Genomic DNA, 18,255 nt, shown 5'->3' on the forward strand with positions numbered 1-18,255 from the left:
ACGCTGCCGTGTTTCAGTCTGAGAATCGAGAATAAACAGCATGCAAATTCACCATTAGCAATGCCATCAGCGCCGTGGCCTTTCCGCTGTCTCTTTTTTTACATACTCATTTGCATATCATTTGCATATGCAACCTTAGATCTGCTGCTTAACCTGCGCCTCATCAATATGCGGCTAATCTGAATGTAAGGCAGTCATGCTAATCAGCTTATGAATAGCTATACGGCACACATAATTACGCATTTTTATTTGGTCATCATCTGAAGGATTCAAGTTTATTAGGATTTTTTTAAAATGTAATAATAAATTAGCGGTAGTAATTGCCTCCAGCAGATGCTAGTGTGTTTCTGCGGGCGTGTGATACGGCGTCCTCTCTCATTCGAGACGATTGCTTATCATTCGATACAGCTAACACAATCAATTAGAGCTTCAGCCATGACTGGTTTAACGAAAGCTGATTTTTTAATGAACTTAGTTTTGCTGTCATTCGTTCCGTACTTTCTCATCCGTTGCACTCGTCCTTGTCGCTTCTTCTCTTGACATTGCTCCAGTTTACCGCTCCGTCCCGATTAAATCCGAACATTAATCTCTCTGTTTGCTCGAGGAAAAACAGTTCTTTTTTTTACCTTTTTTTTTTTTACAGCAAATGTCAAAGTATTGTGTAGAAAAGTGTTCAGAATGCTAACGCTAGCAACCGAGAAAGCAACAAACTCGTGTGTGTGTGTGTGTGTGTGTGTAAAGAGAGAGAGAGAGAGAGAGAGAGAGAGAGAGAGCGAGCGAGAGAGAGAGAGAGAGAGAGAGAGAGAGAGACAGACAGAGAGAGAGATCATGTGAATAATAAAATCACATGCTTTATTCAGAAAGCTAATATGTAAAAATAATAATCTGAAAGAATCACATGAACATAAATGAGTCACATGGAGGAATCACATAAGAATAAATGAACCATGTGGAAAAACTCACAAGAAAAAAAAAATCATATATGATATGAAAGAATCACATGACATTAATAGAATCATCTGGATGAAGAACATTAAAGTAAATGAATCGTCTAAAAAAAATTGCGTGGCAAAAAAAGAATCCCTCGAGAATAAATAAATCATGTGGAAAAATCGTATGACATGAAATCGAGGAAACATCTAAAAGTATCACGTGAAAAGAAATTATTCATGAAAAGAATCACCTAAGAATAAATGAATCATTTGGAAGAAGATAGAGTGTTTTTAAATAATCTAGCAAACAGGTGTTGCTCTTTTTTCTTTTTAATTCTGACTAGCTAGCTTCTTCTCATCTGTTGATGTGTTTAACTGTGAGGTGAAGTAAACAGTGTAGTAAACAGCTAATGCATGACCGCTTAGCACGGCTCTTTTTTTCTGCTCAGATTCCTCTGTGTTTTTATGTTGTTTATACAAAACCAAAACACAATTATTATTGTTTGGTGAATAGATTAAACAGTGACTCTTATGTCGCCCCCTTGTGGTCTGGAAAAAAAATACTAGCTTTGATAATAATGCTGGCTATAGCAGTGAGTTTTGTTTAAATGTAGCTCTGTACTAAATGTTTTAGTACATTTTTCTAGAGTTTTGTAAATGTCAACAGAAAAAAAATCAAATTTCATGGCAAGCAGTTATGAAAACAAACAAACAAAAACAAACAAACCACAAACAAACAAGTAACTCTGCATACAGATTTGTCCAAAAAAAAAAAAATCAAGAATCAATGTTTAATATAAACTCATATGAATCCATTTAAAGCAACAAATGGTTAAAATGAATCCAACAGAATTTCAAAACATGTTCTCTCGTTTTTCTTCATCTATCTCTCATGGTTTCGAAAGGTAGCGTCTCACTCCATCAGGCCAACTGCTAAAGTGCTATATTAAGGACCGCTCTCCGGCTGTGGTGGAACTTTCTGGAAGCGTGTTGCTGCTTCACGGTTTGTGGAGAAGCCAAAAAAACTGGATGCGAACTATATTTAAATGGACGCATGGGAAGGAATGAAACTCCGGTTCTCAGTTCCACGCAGAGCTAAAAGATAAAAAAACGTGTGATTAGTATTCTCGAGAGCTTAGCTTAATCAGAGAGACAGAGAAAAAAACTCGTCCAGAAACCCAATTATCCTGCTGCGTTCTACCCGAGTCCTTCACTTCAACACCAAAGTGTCTCAACAGCACTTAAAGCTGAGCTTCAGCTCTATCACCTGTGTTCATGTAGATGATTGAACGTCTTTATCATGTCTCACTCAACAGTTGTCTTAATATGAAGCACATATGAAAGTAGACACTCAGGATTTTAAGAATTTGCATGCAGAGTTTCATCACTATTTCTGTTTTTCTCTGCAATTCTAGAGGTGAAAGATTCATAGAAAAGATCCAGAAAAACCAAAACTGTTCTTTTTTTCCCATACAAATGTTTGTATCTTCAGTGTAAATGTTGATATCAAACCCATTTCTGCTCTCATGAGATGCTCCAGTCGTAGCTTTGGTACTGCTCGTGATCTAAGGCTGACCTAGGGGGTGTGGCCTAAAGACTGAAGTCGGAATTGTGTTTTTTTTAACCAAATGCTCTTTTTTGAGTCCATTGAGTCTTCTTGAGCACATTTAGATTAATTCAATTCAATTCAATTCAAGTTTATTTGTATAGCGCTTTTTACAATGGACATTGTCACAAAGCAGCTTTACAGAACATAAACATAGAACAAAAGATAAACATAAGGAGAAGTATAAGGAATTAGTATAATAAAAATTCTAGATATATACAGATCACAGTGTGTATGTATGTATGTATGAATGTATGTATGTGTGTATATGTATTTGTCCCCAATGAGCAAGTCTGAGGAGGCTCAGCCAACAGTGGCAAGGAAAAACTCCCTTAGATTGGTAAAGGAAGAAACCTTGAGAGGAACCAGACTCAAGGGGAACCCATCCTCATCTGGGTGACACTAGATGGTGTGGTTACAAATATACAAGTATCACAGAGTCAAAGTGGAGCTGGTAGATCTGTAGATGTCTCAGTGTTCTCACAGAGTCCGCCTTGTCTCAGTGGAGGTCCAAAAATGTCATCGCACGAAAGACGATCATAGCATGGGTGTCTCAGCATGGGTAGAAAGAAGAGAAGAGCAGTGCAGAGGGATTAACATATCTGCTGTTCATAAGAATGTGCAAGTCTAGTGTACTAGTGTACAATATTATGGGATGTATTATGTGTACGCCTGACTAAAGAGATGAGTTTTTAATCTACATTTAAACTGTGAAAGTGTGTCTGAGCCCCGAACACTATCAGGAAGACTATTCCAGAGTTTGGGAGCTAAATAAGAAAACGCTCTTCCGCCTTTAGTAGACTTAGATATTCTGGGAACTACCAGAAGTCCCGAGTTTTGTGATCTCAGAGAGCATGAAGGATTGTAACGTGTTAGAAGACTAGTTAGATACATGGGAGCTAAACCATTAAGAGCCTTGTACGTAAGTAGCAGCAGTTTGTAATCAATTCTAAACTTAACAGGTAGCCAGTGTAGAGATGATAAAATTGGGGTTATATGGTCATACTTTCTTGTCCTAGTGAGAACTCTGGCAGCTGCATTTTGGACTAACTGCAGCCTATTTATTAAAGATGCAGGACAACCACCTAGTAATGCATTACAATAGTCCAGTCTAGAGGTCATGAAAGCATGAACTAGCTTCTCAGCATCAGATACAGACAGGATGTTTCTCAGCTTGGCAATATTTCTAAGGTGAAAGAAGGCAGTTTTTGTGGTTTGGGCGATATGATTTTCAAAAGACAAGTTGCTGTCTAATATAACACCCAGGTCTTTCACTGTCGAGCTACTAGTAACAGTACATCCGTCTAATTGGAAGTTAAGTTGTGAGAGTTTCTGTGTACTGGTTTTTGGGCCTATGAGTAGTATTTCAGTCTTATCAGAGTTTAACAACAGGAAGTTACAGCTCATCCAGTCTTTTATCTCTCTAAGGCATTGAGCTAATTTGGACAATTTAGTTATTTCATCTGGTTTTGATGAGATGTATAACTGTGTTATACACAGTACATAGATTAATATGATGTCGAACATGACTTTACAGGTTTAGCAGAACTTCATGTCGTGAGTAATAAGGATTAGCATCAGTTTGTCTTTGTGAAGTATTTGTGTACAAAACAAGGGCAGAAACATAAATAAATAAAGAAAAACAGTAGAAACACTCGGAGCTGAATAGCATCAGTCGTCTGGGTTTATTCCTAACTGCTGGAGTGAAAGTCTGAGCTTTGGCCGGCTCGCTTCAGAGTCCGCAGGCTGTGAGATCAGTGTACAGGAGGGAGGCAGAGCCGAAGCCGAGGGGAGCGCAGAGGAGCGACGTTGTTTAATTTGGGCACCGTCCAGAGGAGCAGCGTGGGAAGTGTTCCAGAAAATCACAGAAGTGCTGGTGGTGATGGTGGAAGAGGAGGAGGAGGAGGAGGAGGAAGAGGAGGACAGGGAGGAGGCTGAGCTTCAATCCAGCCTTGTTGTTCCCTTGTTGCTGAACACAGCTGAGGCTGTAACGAGATGGCAACAGATTGCAGCGCCAACGTCTCATGTCTGGCCAAAACCTCCGCTGGCTTTGATCTACTTTAAAAACGCAAACATGTTTTTTTTTTTTTCTTTTTTCTTTTTTTTCGGAAGAGTCCAGAAGAAAGACAAGAACCTGAAAGAAGTGATACTCAAATATCCCTCTGACTGCACTGCTGAAATCTAGGAACAGGCTAGGCTAGGCTTGGCTAGCTGAAATGCTAACAATTGAGATAAAGCTACAGTTCAGTCAGGACCACTTGAGTCAAAATAAAGACAATTCTTTGACATATTTAAATTTTTGATTAGCAAGCTTATAAAATTTACATTTGCCGGTATGGCTCTGTTCTGAATTCCCCATCCTTTTCATGAGCTCCATGAAAAAGCTAGTCAGGGAACAGCAGCAGCTTCGTGGGGGGACAATCTCCCATTTAACTGGGAAAGCAGCAAGACAAAATCCCCCATTTAGAACAGAGCCTGCATCAGTGACATCAGAATGACACTGATTAAGTTAAACACAAAGTTTCAAGGAGGAGCTAGGGGAGGAGCTAGGGGAGGAGCTAGGGGAGGAGCTAGGGGAGGAGCTAGGGGAGGAGCTAGGGGAGGAGGTGGGTTGCAGCAATGCAGAGGAAACAGCCAAGCAGACAGACTGAAAAAAGCATTTAAATAGGGCACCCTGTTTGAAAGGGACCAATAGCGCTTAGGAATCAGATCAGCTGATGGGCGGGGTTAGAAAATTGACATCAGCTGATAGCCGAGCTTGACTATGTGGCCTGCCTGAACTGACGCTATATTTTGTTCAAAGTTCAGAAGAAATGTGCATTCATCTCATTCCACAGCAACAATTACACCTTTTATTCTGTAAACTTGAACTCTGTCTAATTTTTATCCACTTATAGATCTGACAGTCAGAGATTCTCTTCTCATGGACACTACAGCAGCTTTCGTTCTGCAGCCTCCTCTTAATCTGTAAATACTTTGTTTACACAAATACAGTTGAAATACATTCAGTTTGATACTTTATTTACTTTAATATCTATCAATCTACTTATTCATTATTTATATAATATTAAGGGTTTTGTTGTTTGGTTGGTTTTGTTCATACTTTTAAAACATCTTGTGGATCTAACGTTACATTTATTTGTTTGTTGGAATGTATTATTTATTTATTTATTTATTTTCTTTATTTATTTATTTATCTCCTCTCCCTATTATTTTGGGTGCATGTTGGTGTTACGGCTTTTTAAGGCTTCTCATTCTAATGGACAAATGTGTCCTCATCCTTTCCCGGTGATGAAGCGGGACACTCCTGTTCTTCCTCCCACTCCCTTGTCCCTTCCTTCATCTTCTTTCCCTCTCCTCCTCCTCCTCCTCCTCCTCGGTGTGGGTGATGGAAGTGACCTCGCTGGCCTCAATATCTCAGTCTGTCAGTCAGTGAGTGAGTTTATCAGCAAACGTCGGTTCAAGACGTTCCTGTCCACCGGGACTTTAACCATTTGCATACTGAAATTGGCTCTGGGCCACAAAGGGGGCGGGGCCAACACCTTGCATAATTACAGCTGATAATGAGGATGGCTAACAAGCGTGTGGCAGGATATTAGTGCCGTCTCTGCGGTTCATAGGTCAGGGGATAGAGAGGGAAGCTTTTAGCGAACAGTAATAATGCACTTTGGATGCAGGGTCATGTCCAGGAAGCTGATTGGTTTGAACAGAACAGAGCAAATTACCATAATGTTTTGTTTGCAAAATACGACACGACCGAAAACCTTCTCAAGCTCACAAATTCCATCCACATCCAGTGCTTCAAAATAAAGGTCAGGTTAGTGATGTTTATCCTTCAGTTTCTGGTAGATAATGAAGAGGCGTGGCAAGACGATGTCATCAAACAGTGCCAGACAGACAACAGCTGTTACAGAGCTAAGTCCGTCAAAGCCCATAAATAAATAAATAAATAAATAAATAAATAAATAAATAAATAAAAAAGAAAGAGCACAAATAATATCTTAAAATAAATTCATTTTCAACAGTTACTTTAGAAAACTATGTTTATTATGTTTATTGGCCTGATTTTGAATGTTAAATAATTATGTATTCTTACATTCCTCTTTTTGTTTGTTTCTTTTTTACTATTTATTTATTTTTTAACTTCACAAAACATATTTTTAATTAACAAGCCTAGCATGTTTCTGGTCCTTTAATCTGTAAAATTTTACTTTTTATACATCAATATAACAAAAAATAAGAGTAAATAAAGAAATGTTTGTAAATAAATTATTTAATTAATACAGAAAAAAATTAATTAAAGAAAATTAATAAGCATGTTAACTTAAAAATATAACAAAATAAATAAATAAAAAAAATTGTTTACTGACAAAATATAAACAATCTGTTTACTGACTGATTTTTCTACAAATTTTTACACATATCTTTTCCCCCTCATTTCTTTTTTTCCTGTTTACATTAATTGTAAATGTAATTGTATTATTTTTGTTATTTATTTACGTATTGTTTTTACATTTATAATTACAAGGAGTAAACACTTCTAAATGTTTACTATGTTCATATCACACTATGTTCATTCCTGTTTGTTTGACAACACACACACACACACACACACACACACACACACACACACACACACAGTGAATGAACATACATACAGCAACTGTACTTGGTGTTATAGATTGCAGGAAATGCATAATGTGTGTGTGTGTGTGTGTGTGTGTGTGTGTGTGTGTGTGTGTGTGTGTGTGTGTGTGTGTGTGTGTGTGTATGATATAGAGACATCTGCTCATGGTAATTACACCTTTTATCCCCTTTAAGGATAGTTGTCTCTATGAATAGTTTCAGAGTTTCTCATGAACAGCTGTACAATTGAAAGAAGAAAAAAAAACTTTAGGGCAATCTGTTTTTTTTCCTATAAAAGATAAAACATCATTCACTCATCACTTTAGAAAAAAAGAAAGAAACACACACTCTCTCTCTCTCTCTCTCTCTCTCTCTCTCTCACACACACACACACACACACACATACACACACACTCACACACAGAGAACCCCTGTCCCTGTACCCATTGTGTGAGAATTCAATAAGGTGTTATTAAAAACGCTTGAAGCGGTTGTAGTGACGACGTGCACACTAGGGCCTGATTACGCATTTTAATGAGGCTGTGATTCGAAGAGAGAGAGAGAGAGAGAGAGAGAGAGAGAGAGAGAGAGAGAGAGAGAGAGAGGGAGAAAACAACACTGAACAAAAGAATGAAAAACAAAAGGCAGCGTGTGGAACAATACACCGGCATGATCGAATCTGCATCCTGACAAATCAACATGTTTTATTCAACAGCCATGAGGTGTGTGTGTTTGTGTGTGTGCGTTTGTGTGTGTTTGGGGGTGAGAGAGCGGGAGGTGCATTATGGGTAGAGCTGAGAAATGAATTGCACTTTAATCACGATCACAAGATTTAGCTCTGACAATTAATTCAGCTCCCACCACAGCGCTGCACTCTGATTGGTCAGAAGGTGCTGATTAGTTTGTTCTAATCTGTGTGATGGTTTCTATGGTAACGGCTCGTGTCACATGGAGAGATCGATGAAACTGGTGAAGTAAGGAGGTGTTTTTGTAATTTATATAGAAGGAGTCTCCAGTGTCAGAGCTTTGGAACAGTCAGAGATAGCTGCAAAATTAGGTTTTATCCAGGTGGCGGAGTAAAGCTGTCCAGTTGGTGTTTCAATAGTAATGGCACCCCTGAAAGACGCAGTATTTGAAATAACGCATATTTTTATTGCTCATCATCTCATCTTATCCTTTTTTTCATTCTTCCTCAATCACGCCATTCATCAACAGCTAATCTCAGAGGTCAACAGAAGTCCCACCAGGGACGAAGAGCCAGATTCCCGGTGCTTTTCCGGAACAAATAACACACTGTGACCTTTGACCCCTCGCTCAGAGTCAGAGTCTGGATTCTGCAGCTGGTCACCACTTTGTCTCTTTTTATTTTACCTTCCTCTAGTTCCTCGACTCTGCATCACACATCAAACCTGTCTCACTCTCGCTTTCTCTCTCTCTCTCTCTCCCCCTCTGAAAATCGTCCATACATAATTCATCATGTGTTTCCCCCCCATCAGCAGTGAGCTGTCCTAGCAACAGGATCCTAGCAACAGCAGCGACTCTCTCCTCCACAAACAGCCTATAGGGAACAGTCGTGTCTCAGTAAATTCACCCAATCACTACAGAGAGAGAGAGAGAGAGAGAGAGAGCAAGAGAGTGAGAGAGAGAGAGAGCGAGAGAGAGAGAGAGAGAGAGAGAGAGAGAGAGTGACAAAGCGGACGAGAGGGGGGGGGAGAGAAAGAGAAAGAGAGACAGACAGACAGACAGACAGACAGACAGACAGAGAGACAGAGAAGTAGACGAATTGAGAGACACAGACAGCAGAGAGTAAAGAGAGACAGTCAGACATACAGAGAATTAGATGAGTGAGAGACACTGAGATAGCAGTGGGGGAGCGAGGAAGATAGGGAGAATGAGACAGACACAGACCGTACATATATACACATACAGTAAAAGAGACAGTAAGAGAAGGAGTGAGAATGAGCTTGAGACAGACGAAAAGAAAACAAGACAGACAGACAGACAGGTGGCATGAGAGCAGGAGTCAGAGAACTCAGTGCATGTACAGTAGGCAGAGGAAGAGAGACACAGAAATGGAGAAACAGAGGGAGAGAAAATTGAGTGTGAGATTAAGAGTGTTGAGAGAGAGAGAGAGAGAGAGAGAGAGAGAGAGAGAGAGAGAGAGAGAGAGAGAGAGAGAGAGAGAGAGAGAGAGAGAGAGAGAGAGAGAGACTGAACAAAAAGAAAACTTCAAAAGCTCCAACAAGACTGAGACACGCTGGGGACTGAGCAGTAAGAGAAGAGCTCTACCTCAGGGACCAGACAATCTACAGCCTGAGAGAGCAGCTAGAGAAACCTAAAGCCAGTCAACAATCACCCAGTCCAGCAGAGGGTAGACCTCCTCACAAAACCATACTACCATCCAGGACCAATAAACCACCAGACACAGCCACAATCACCAAGACCTCAGCCACAGACACCAAAGCCACAGCCAGGGGGACCTCCTCTCGGGACGATAATCATTGAGCCAGGACACTGTAGACTTCTTTGGGACGGAGACAATAGTGGTTGTCTTGAGGCACATAGGAACAACAAAGCTGCTCAGGCGTAGAAGTCATTCAGCACATCTGGGAGGGAGGCATCACTATTACAGGCAGGTGAAGCTGTCTTGTAGGTCATGATCGCCTGTATGCCCTGCAACATGCACCTTTACTTTGTTATCACAGCACTGGAGCTAAAAGCTAACGTACTGTAACTAATGTGGATGTTTTTATCATCAATAAATAGCTGGCAATGTTTACAATTACAACATAGCTGCAGCTTTAATTTTATAAACGTTATTACAATTTTATCTCATTTTATATTTTATAGGATAAATTGTATCTAGCCCTGCGATGGGTTGGCACTCCGTCCAGGGTGTATCCTGCCTTGATGCCCGATGACGCCTGAGATAGACACAGGCTCCCCGTGACCCGAGGTAGTTCGGATAAGCGGTAGAAGATGAATGAATGAATGAATGAATGAAATTGTATCTAGAATTTTTGAGGAAAAAATGAAAATATGCCGGTTATGTTTTTCTAACTCAGCATTAGCAGCATTAGCTGTAGTCTTTAATATTAGCCTTTCCTTAAGTAAAGCACACAAGGAATCTTGTTTTTTTAGCCAATAGAAAAGAAGAAGGCGGGGCTTTGGTCTCTGTGTAGATTGTTGCACTATTAAGCAGCATCACAGTGAACATTTATGTCATTAACTTTTCATATAAGTTCATTATATAGATCATCATGTATTTTTTCAGAAAAAATAATAATTAATAGCTGAAATGTTGAAGGTAACGATAATTCTGTTCAAAGGATTTAGCCTAATGCTAATTTTTCCATCTGCTTCAGGATGCTAATTATCCCCCTGCAGTAAAGTAGCTGTCGAAACCCTCCTGCGAGCAGATCTGAGCGTCTCTACAGCATGATGCTCGTCTGCGCTCTCTGAGGAACTGGAATAAACAAGTCAGGACCTGTACTCAATAACGATATGCTAATGATATGGTAATAATGATATGCTAATGATGTTTTTCCAGCCCACCTGACCCACACACAGCCACTGATCCATATGATGAGGAGATCAGGAATGATGCGCAGCAATAATTATCTTCTCCAATGATGGCAAATTAGAAAGACGCGATTTTCACTAACTAACCAAGCGTCAAGACGGGGCGAGACGGCGGGGAAAGGCAGGGGAAGAAGAGAAAGATGTAGAATATAGGAATCAGGGTCAACGTTTCATTTTCAGACCAGTTCCATGGAGGATACAACTGAACAGATCGTGTTTTGTAAACGTAAACGTATACAACTGCAAAAAAACTCTGACATAAATCCAACAAGACAAATTAACTCGCTTAAATTCCAGTCAATTCTTTTTTAAGTCCAACTCAAGACAAACAGTAGTTCACGTTTTCACCACTGCAATTCCTTTTAACTATAAATAACATCCGGTCATTAAATGCATTAACACTGAGCAAAACATTTATTTATTTATTTATTTAAAACACTAAATCCTTTATTTATTTCCATTTATTTATTTATTTTAATAAACTACATCTATCAAAGCAAATCCATAAAATGACAGAATGATAAAAAATTAAACAGAAATATTTATTTCACTGCATTTTTGTTTCTCTTCGTTCTTGTCCACTCATCACTATCACATTATGTTATCTCCGCCCATTTTATAACCACACTTAAACAAAGGGATGTGCTGACCAATGATGAATATAAAAGAAAACCTGCACACACATCAATGTATCATGTGTCATGAACAACCAGATTCCTTTTGTTTTCTTTTGTGTTTTTTTTCTGAAGGATTTAGTGTGACGCTGGTTAGTGACACATTCCTCTCATCTGCTAATGACCAAACTGAGGGGAATATGGTGTGTAGAGATAGGATAAACACCCGTGTGTGTGTGTGTGTGTGTGTGTGTGTGTGTGTGTGTGTGTGTGTATGGAACACATGGTTTGTGCTGCAAAACCAGGTGTCAGTGCTATTTAAATTACATTAGTGTGTGTCGTACAGCACAGGAGCACAATATCTCTCTGATCTCTGAAGACCCTGTTGAATCTGTGAGGAACATACTGAACAAGTGAAAACACACACACAAACACACACACACACACACACACACACACACACACACACACACACAGGTTTCATTTCCTAACATACACCATGAACTTTATGACATCAATTAACACCAGCAAGAAGGAAAACAAAGCCCTGAGGTTTAGAGTTAGAGCTGGAGCTAGTGCGCCACCAGACACGCAATAAACTAATTACAACATTAAAGCTAATTCTGAATTACACTGTGAACCACATAGTGACGACACCACACACAACATGACATGACACACTACACGGTACGATATAATGTGACACACTACACAACACAACATTACACAAAACATGACAAACAACATGACACACAACATTGCACACAACATGACACAACATGACACACAACATGGCACACAACATGACACAATATGACTCACAACATGACACACAACATGACACAATACGACACATAACATGACACGACACAACACGACACAACACAAAACACACCACACAGTACGGCATAACGTGACACACGACACAACACAACATTACACACATCATGACAAACAACATGGCACACAACATGACACATAACATGGCACACAACCCAACACACGACATGCATGACACAACATGACACACAACCAAACACACGACATGCACGGCATGCATCTATGTCTGTCTCTCACCATATGTCTGTCGGTCTGTCTGTCTGACTCTATGTCTGTCTGTCTCTATGTCTGTTTGTATGTTTGTCTGTCTATCTCATCCTATGTCTGTCTGTCTCTATGTATGTCTGTCTGTCTCACCCTATGTCTGTCTATATGTATGTGTGTCTGTCTCACCCTTTGTGTCTCTGTCTATATGTTCAACAATATTGCATTTGCAGAAATACTAGAATGAACACAGTATTATAGTAGCAGTTACCAGAGACATTGTAAAGGATTGTGCTAAACAGCAAATGACTGAAATGTGAGACAGTGTGTGCAAAGAGCAAAAAAACAGTGTGCAAAACAGCATGTAGTTTGATGGACATATATTGGAAGTGTTTGTATGTGGTGTAGGTCTGTGCAGTCCATACAGTTGACGTGCATGTGTGTGTGTTGTGCTCAGTACAGTTCAGTTTAGTTACAAAGGAGTCTGATGGCTTGTGGGAAAAAACTGTTACACAGTCTGGTCTTGAGGGCCAGAATGCTTCTGTACCTTTTCTCAGACAGCAGGAGGGTAAAGAGTGAGTGTGAGGGGTTTGTGGGATCATCCACAATGCTGTTGGCTTTGCAGATGCAGCGTGTGGTGTATGCCCCTTTTCCACCGAGGCAGTTTGAATGCTGGTTCGGAGCCAGAGCCTAAATTAGAACCAGTTCTTTCTTTTTCGACAGCCAAAGCACCGGCTCTGAACCAGGAAAAGTGGTTCTTAAGTAGCACCAAAATGTTGCTGGTCTAGATTTAAAAACCACTTGTGTCAGGGGCTTTGGGTGGGGCTACTGTTAGCACATTTGATAATGTAGCTTAAGTATACTAATGTTTAATACACTTTTAATTTACCGTGATATGATACATTATCAGCACACATGATAGTAAGTAGCTACATGCTAAGGCTAACTTTTTTCTGTGTTAATGATAAAATAACGTTATGTACTTTCTCGATTACAACCTCCGTTTATACAGATTACATGGAGCTGCACGTACACGTTGGATTCGCCGCATTTGGGTGTTAATGTAGGTTCACAAAGCCATGAGCATTAACAGTAAAGCAACATCCGCCATTGTTGATGTGTTTGTATTTGCCGCTGCTACGCTAAAGGTGCTGGGACACGTGACACGTATACAGTGACGTCAGACTCTGCGCTGATGGCTCTCTAGCCGATGGAAAGGCAAACCGGTTCTTAGAAGGTTCGCCAGTGGAACCAACTTTGAATCAGCACCAGCACTAGCTCTGAACCAGCACCCGGTTCTTTTTGGTGGAAAAGAGGCAAGAGTGTCCATGATAGAGGGAAGAGAGACTCCAATGATCTTCTCAGCTGTCCTCACTATCTGCTGCAGGGACTGATCAAGGACGGTGCATTTCCCAAAACAGTCAGTGATGCAGCTGCTCAGAATGCTCAGGATGGGGGGTGGGAGATGTGCCTTTCTCAGACTTCGTAAGAAGTAAAGATGCTGCTGGTCTTTCTTGGTAATGGAGCTGGTGTTGAGTGACCAGGTGAGGTTTTCCGCTAGATGAACACCAAGAAATTCGGTGCTTTTGACGATCTCTACAGATGATCCGTCGATGTTCAGCGGAGAGTGGTCTCCTGTGCTCTTCTGAAGTCAATAACCATCTCTTTAGTTTTATCAACAATCAGAGACAGGTTGTTGGCTCTACACCAGGTAATTTGCTGTTGCACCTCCTCTCTGTATGCTGACTCATCTTTCTTGCTGCTGAGACCCACTACGGTCGTGTCATCAGTGAACTTGGTAATATGGTTCGATCTGTGCATTGTCAGAGATCGTGAGTCAGCAAGGTGAACAGCAATGGACTGAGCATGCAGCCCTGAGGGTCTCCAGTGCTCAGTGTGATGGTGCTGGAGATGATGTTCCCGATCTGGACTGACTGAGGTCTCCCAGTCAGGAAGTCCAGGATCCAGTTGCAGAGGGAGGTGTTTAGTCCCAGCAGGCTCAGGGTCCCAATCGGGTGCTAAGGCACGATTGTGTTGAATGCTGAACTAACGTCTATGAACAGCATTCGTACGTAAGTGTCTTTATTGTTCAGGAGGGTGAGGGTTAAATAAAGGGCTGTGGCAATGGCATTGTCCGTGGAGCGGTTTGGATGATATGCGAACTGTAGGGGGTCTAGTGAGGGTGGTAACTGGGTCTTGATGGGCCTCATGACGAGCTTCTCGAAGACTTCATATCAATGGGTGTGAGTGCGACGGGACAAATATCATTGAGTCAGGACACTGTAGAATTTTTTGGGACGGGGACAATGGTGGTTGTCTTGAGGCACATAGGACCAAAAGCGCTGCTCAGGGAAATGTTGAAGATGTCACTTAAGACATCCACTAGCTGTTCTGCACATTCACTGAGCACCCTGCCATGAATGTTGTCTGGTACAGCAGTCTTCTGTGGGTTAACTCGGCATAGAGTTCTTCTCATTTCGGCCGTGGATAAACAGAGTACCTCTTCGTTGGGGAAAGGATGGTCTTTCTTGCCGTTACATTGTTTTGCACCTCAAACTGAGCATAGAAGTCATTCAGCACATTGGCCATCTTCAGCAGTGCATGCACTTTAGCAGTCATCCAAGGCTTCTGGTTGGAGCGTGTGGTGATGGTCTTGGAGACCGTCACATCATCAATGCACTTGCCGATTTAGCTGTTCAATGATGCTGATCACTCATCCAAGTTGACGGAGTCACCATTGGTTGCATCCTCCCTGAAGATGTTCCAGTCAGGGCACCCAAAACAGTCTGTCAGTGACGGGGGGATAAAATCAGTGTTGTATAAAGTACTAGAAAGCAATACTTGACTAAAAGTACAAGTATAGTACTAGAAAAAGACTTTGGTAGAAGTAAAAGTTACCTTTTAGAATATTACTCAAATAAAAGTTTTAAAGTATCTGATATATACTGTACTTAAGTATCAAAAGTCATTTTCTAAGATTAAATGTACTTAAGTATCTGAAGTAAAAGTAAAAAGTAAAATTTCAGTGATTTTCGGTAGGAATAAGAGCAGGGGCGGTTCTAGGATTTCATCTTTAGGGGTTCTACCCGCGCCATCCGTCTCCACCTGCCCAGCCGAAAGCTCAGCCCCAGGTATGTGGGTCCGTTCCGCATCGTCAAACAAATAAACCCCGTGTCGTACCGTCTGGTGCTACCTCCCACCTATCGCATCTCGCCCACCTTCCATGCCTCACTACTAAAACCCGCTAACAGGCTGGCAAGGGACCCTGGAGGCACCGCCGACCCACCGGAGACACCACCACTCATGATCAACGGCGAAGAGGTGTACCAGGTCCGCGAGCTACTGGACTCCAGACACCGAGGGAGCCACCGGGAGTATCTGGTCAACTGGGAGGGGTACGGTCCAGAAGAGCACTCGTGGGTGAAGGTAGGGGATATCCTGGACCCCTCGCTCACCACCGACTTTCACCGACGGCATCCAGACAAACCAGCTCCCCGGTCTCGTGGTCGTCCCCGGCGTCGCACGTGCCCTCGCATCGGGAGCTGCTCGCAGGGGGGGGCACTGTCATGGTCAGAGCACCTGCCCCGCCTCCCAACCGGCAAATCAGAGAAGCGTCTCTGGAATATTAGGCGCTTCCGGACTGTAGTTCCCACAAGACCCGCACTGGGGCTAATCACACCACCAGAAATAAATATGTTTAATGTGTTTGACCTGCTAAAAATGAGATGAAGTTCATCTGCAGTGGGAAAAAAAACACAAAAGGAAAGTAAACAGTTTTCTTTTATTTTGTTTTGCACCGTTCAACAGCATGAGAACACTCATTCACTCACTCATTTTCTACCGCTTATCTGAACTACCTCGGGTCACGGGGAGCCTGTGCCTATCTCAGGTGTCAATGGGCATCAAGGCAGGATACACCCTGGACGGAGTGCCAACCCATCGCAGGGCACACACACACTCTCATTCACTCACGCAATCACACACTACGGACAATTTTCCAGTGATGTCAATCAACCTACCATGAATGTCTTTGGACCGGGGGAGGAAACCGGAGTACCCGGAGGAAACCCCAGAGGGACGGGGAGAACATGCAAACTCCACACACACAAGGTGGAGGCAGGAATTGAACCCCCAACCCTGGAGGTGTGAGGCGAACGTGCTAACCACTAAGCCACCGTGCCCCAAGCATGAGAACACAAACCGATAAATCCACACAAAACCACACAGTCACATTTAATTCACAGAAACAATTAGCAGATAAGTTAATTATATTTCCAGCGTTGGAGTCGGAGCTGACATAAATAATTAAAACACCCAAAATGAAGCACTTACAGTTCATAACTAAGTGATGATGTGTATTTTAGCTCACAGTTAAAAGCATGGAAAAAAATTATTAAGTGATTTAAAACAAACAAACAAACGAAAAATGCTGAGATATTTAAGACAAACAGCAAACAAAAAATGGTAAGAGCTTTAATACAACCAAAAAACAACACAAATATTCATTATTTAAAAGATGCTAATTGAAATGTAGTAATTTTCAGAATTATTGGCATCCTTCAACAAAATAATAAGAACACTTTTAAAAAATATATTGTGTAACTACAGTGACTAGCAGTCTGTGTTCTGTGAATTATTTGGTTTTAGTGTCTGTTCTGTTCACAAAGTAAAGAACGTTTTTCAGAAAAACAACAAAATAAAATTGTCTACAAAAATTCCAATGTTTCAATTTTTATTTTCTCATTTAAAAATTGTATAAAATATCAAATGTAAACAGTTTACAATGTCAAATGTAAAATCTTCACTATTTTGTATTCAGTTCAAAAATTCTTGATTGTTTTAAAAAAAATCAATATATGTCAAGTAATGAAATGTTTATCTCAACTGTCTGTCATAAAAAAATAATCTAAATAAAATAAAAAAATTTAAAAGCCTTAAAGATGAATTACAATAAAAATCTAATTTAAATTGTACAGGAAGAAATATAGAGAGATCTACAGAAAATATAAATATATAATATTAAAATACAGATCCATAACATATAATGGAACTTATTGGAGCTTATTATCCTAAAAATAGAAATAAAACAAGATTTGGTTGGAAGTAAGGCGAACATTTAGATGATTATTATTTAATTAGGAATAAAGATTGTGTGTAGGAATGTTATGTTGGGATGAAGTGGAGTTTCATAACCAGTACATTTCCTACATCGATAATTTGGCACATTTATTTGAAATTGCTGTCTTTGTTGCCGAGTTGTTGCCATAGAAATGATAACATAATTGATATAACCTGCGCTACTGTAAGAGCTGCAGTTCTGGAAAAAGAATCAACATCTTCTGACCAATCAGAGTGCAGGATTCATCAGAGAATAATGACATTTTATGGAGAATGATGATATCTCTTGGTTGGTGTTTAATCACCAGTGGTTAGAGAATGGTGATTAATTGTGAATGGTGGTGCCCTCGTTCCTCCTGACAGAACTTGTGGAACTCGAGTAGGTTTGAGGGCCTTCTCTCTCAGACCCACATCTTCAGTTCAGTCCACAGGATTCAGGACATGACAGACACTTTCCTTTTATAGACCTAAAGCCATTTTCAGCCTCATTGAAGGCGTCTTCAGGATCATTGTTCTGCTGAAGACAGAGTTTGATCTTCTTGGCTTGATGTCTTGAGGTGTTGCTTCAGTATTTCTATTCTAATCCTCCTGCCTCATGATGCTGTGTGAGGTTTTAAAGTCCAGCAAAACGCCATGCTGTTCTTCACATTTTAAAGCTTTGTCCTTCTTACACAGTCCTGTAAAGGCCAAGGCTTCATCCTGGTGATCACCTTTACTCTTCAGTCTGCTAGAT

This window comes from Tachysurus vachellii, chromosome 7 (genome assembly GCF_030014155.1).
Source record: "Tachysurus vachellii isolate PV-2020 chromosome 7, HZAU_Pvac_v1, whole genome shotgun sequence".
NCBI lineage: Eukaryota > Metazoa > Chordata > Actinopteri > Siluriformes > Bagridae > Tachysurus > Tachysurus vachellii.